Genomic DNA, 4,304 nt, shown 5'->3' with positions numbered 1-4,304 from the left:
GACGATGACATCCCAAACGTTTTAAAATGAATAAAATACGTTTCTTCGAAAATGTTTTGATAACGTATTTAACATGTTTTTCTGGGAACAAATTCCACAACATTTTATGAAAAGAAGTACTCTGATTTTTACAAAGCATAAACAAAATCGGTCTTTTATGGCCGTGAAAATGGGGATGCCACATTTAGCATAACTGTAAATCCTATGTGTTCATGCAACACTAATGTCAGACCCCGAAAGTTGAATGTCGGAAACATCCGGGGGCGGATGACGTCGTGTATAGTATCATAACAATGCAGAATAGTAAATCAAGCAACAACATCCATTGCATTAATATTATAGTGTTTACATTTTGATCAAATTACATATGATTGCATCCAAAGGTAAATAGCAAAATAAAGACAAGAGGCTACTATGCTCCGTCTTCAAGATCCCTGTGTGTTTACCTGTTTACTAGCTTCCTGAGAATACAAGTTATTTTGAAAGAGAGTATCAACATTTAAGTTGGTGATTTCATAAGTATTTAGTGTTTTAATGTTTGTACTTGTTCCATGATTGTATTAGTGTGTTCTCCAGAAAATCCCATATTTTATAAAATAAATAAAATGTAGTCTTGAACCCTAAGAACCAAATGTTTGTATGTTTTGTTCTCTGAAATAGTATAATGTATGTTTGTACTCTGAAATTGTATAATGCATGTTTTTCATAATCGTAGACTATCCTTTCTACTAAAATAGTATGCTTGTTAATGTATGAACCTTTCTGTATGCATATGATGGAAAATAATGACTTGCAGTAGTATTGTTTAAAATAACACCACTGAAGTAAGTTTGTTTTGTAATCCGATTGTGAGATTACCAATCAAATGAAGTTATTTGAATAAACATTACTTGTAAATAGGTCGGTCTTTTCTCTCTATGAGTTCTTATAACCATACTAACCCTGTCTGCCTGATAACAACGTTTTCAGGCGTCAAAAATGTGAACGACATTTGTCACCCGTAGACCTGATGGTCCCAACTGTAGCTAACAGCCAAGGTGCGGGATTGTCTGTCCCGAAATAGATCTATATACAATTGTCATCACTCTCCCTACAAGAGACTCTGGTTATAAGCTTAGGAATTTACCCATACTTAAGATAAGTACATAAAAATGACTCACAAATTGCTTCAATGTATTACGAGTAATAACTGAGAATCCTTTTTGTTTATAACATATAACCTTGTAAAAATAATTTCATTTTTCCCTTAACTATACTCATTATAAATTATAAGTTTGTTTCCATTTTGTTATGACAACTGTTGTGTCTTAACAATGTTTGTAAATTGTTTGTAACTGTAACTTTGAAAATAGACATTTGTATGATTTGACCTCAAAACTATGCCTATTATAGCTTACTAATATATTAATATGTACTGTAAATCTTTTAGAGAAAAGGCCCATTTGCTCAGCATATATAAATGAGTTAAGTATGTCTTTGGAATGAGTTTTAATACTCATGTATATATTTAGCATGTATAATTATGATTTAGCCGACAGTCGGGCTAGTGATCCTACCCTAAGCCCACAACCAAACAAGGAACATGAGTTAAGGTATTAGCAATAGTCCTAAGTCCACTAAAGCCTAATTATACATAAATATACAAATGAATATGATCTTGATATAAACAGAAATCTAAAATAGTTTTAAAAGAGTTTGAAAATAATTTTAACAATATTTTTAAGCATATGAATTCTTTTGATTGTTTGCATTTGTATTTAAGTATTAACACAACTTTATTGTGTTTTGCTTGTATTCTCCCCCTGAAAACATTGAAAAGGGTAAATTGTAGGGGTATGAACTCACCTTATGTGAGTGATTCGATTGAAGGTTCGATATAGGATGTTATTTCCACAAGTTAGCTCCCGTAACAAAATCGAGTCCTAATAGCATTTCACGCGACATATAGGTATGCAATTAGTGAATATATAGACTAGTATGTTATGGAAACAACCTAGAATGTAAGATTTACTTATGAATAAGAGTGATAGAAGTGAATTTGTGAGGTTATTTGGAGTTTTCGGCCAGATTGGGTTTCTGGCCACTTGAAGATTCAAGTGATGTGATCTTGGTGTTCTTGGTGAAACCAAGGAGATTCAAGTGTTTTCGGCCCAAAGTATGAGGATTGGAAGGTGATTTCTTTGAAGAAATGAAGAACACTTGGTGTTCTTAGCAAGATCCTAAGGAGATTCAAAGGATTTTGGATGATACTTGAGAGAGAAAAAAGGGTTTTCGGTTGATGATCTTGAGAGAAAAGCTTGAGTTTTTAGTTGGAGAGTGAAGAAGTGAGGATGTATTTTTAGTCCTAGCTATTTATAGCCAGCTAAACACGTGAAGTGACACATGCATGGGGTTGCGGACCGAGGGTTCTCGGTTGGAAACGTTTCTCGGCTGGATATGGTTCTCGGTCAAAAACAGTTTGTTGTCTCGCATGTTATCGGTCAGAAGTGAGTTTGCGGTCCGAAGAGTATTTTTGGTCTGATGTTCGTTTTCAGTCTAGGCGAAGATTCTCAGATTTTTGTGTGTTTTACTTCTTAAACATACAACAATTTTAAAATAAGGTTTAAACACATAAAGATTTTAAATCTAAATGTAATAAGATAGATCAAAACAATAAGTTTGACATTAGTTGACCCAAGTTTGACTTTGGTTGACTTTTACAATATCGAAAATAACAGGTTGTCACACCTAATGCTTTGGATCTAGGTTTTCACTAGTTGAACATGCAAACTTGAATACAAAAGAGAAACCCTAATATGCATCTCTATAATCAAAATTAATCAAAAAATAAGGTTTATATTCATACCTTAATTGTTATGTAGTACTAACAATTAATCCTTATAGATCTTGAACTCTTGAAAGCAAGTGCCTCAAATGTGACACCTCTAATGGCTTACGAACAATCTTTGCAAGAGGATATTACAATTTTGGTGTTTGAGTTTTTGTTTTTTGTTTTTCTATTTTTCATTACTTGAATTAAAATAAATAAAAACAATAGAAGAATAATAAATAACTAAAATTATATAAAAATAGAAAACAAAAGGTGAAATAATGATAATGATAAATGCAAACATAAAGTTGCTAACAATATTAAGTATTGAGCATCCAAGTAAAAAAATTATGAACCGTAATGGCATAAAATTAAAAATTAAAAAAAACATTAACGCTTCAATTCACAAATAAAAAATAAAGAAAAAACGGTTACTTTTCTTATATAAGAAAATTATATTTAGGGTCTACCGGTTCTACCGGTTCTGGTTCCGGGTCCGGTTTTTGCCGGTTTTTCGAGTTTGGAACCGGCTAAATTTTGATGTATCCAACGACTAAATTACTTTGCGTTTTATTGGTTTTTCGGGTCCGATTTTTGTCGGTTTTTCGAGTAATTCCAACGACTAAATTACTTTGCGTTTTATTGGTTTTTTATGAAGAAGTGGATGTTTAAATACTAGTAAATAATCAACATTTTAATAAACGATTCAACATTCAAGCAAATTAACCATGGATCTTTTATTTAAATTATTACAAGCAAATTAAACATGGATGTCATCAAAGTTATGTTATTAAGTATCCAACATTCAAACATTCAACATTCAAAATACACTTTCGACATTCAAAATATACTTCCAAGTTTCACCAATAAAAAAAAACAAAGTCTAATATATGGATTCCAACATTTCTTTGACATTTTGACTAATTCCCCGATCTCTTCCCCGTTAGCTTCAAGTTGTGTATAGCATCCACAATGTCTATATATAATACAAAAGAAAAATGTTATTACTTACTAAAATGTAACAAATACTAATAAGAAGTTAAAAATAAGATGTAACAAGTATTAGTGTATTACCGATAGCGAGGTCATCGTCAACTAACACATCGTGCACTTCGTCGTAGTCACATATAGGCAAGCTACTCTTTCTTAGCCAATCTTGAGTGCATATCAATGCCTCCACAATCACAACGGACAAATTAATACGGTAGTCGGTAATTACTCGACGACCGTTACTGAATGTGGATTCGAATGCTACGGTGGAAATTTGCATCCCCAAAATATCTATTAATAAACAAATTAGTGTATAATACACGACAAAAATTTATAAATTAAAATTTTAAATTAGAGTAAAAGAAGGTCGATACCTCTTGCCATTCGAGCAACGATCGGGAACCGCACCGCATTATTTTTCCACCATGTGAGGATATCATATCCTTTGTCAAATCCGTTTGGGTCCTCGTTTAAGTATCGTTGCAATTGACTTTCTGACGAAGTT

This window comes from Lactuca sativa, chromosome 6 (assembly GCF_002870075.4).
Source record: "Lactuca sativa cultivar Salinas chromosome 6, Lsat_Salinas_v11, whole genome shotgun sequence".
Lineage (NCBI taxonomy): Eukaryota > Viridiplantae > Streptophyta > Magnoliopsida > Asterales > Asteraceae > Lactuca > Lactuca sativa.
The sequence above is the reverse complement of the archived record's forward strand: the minus strand, read 5'-3'. Positions refer to the sequence as shown.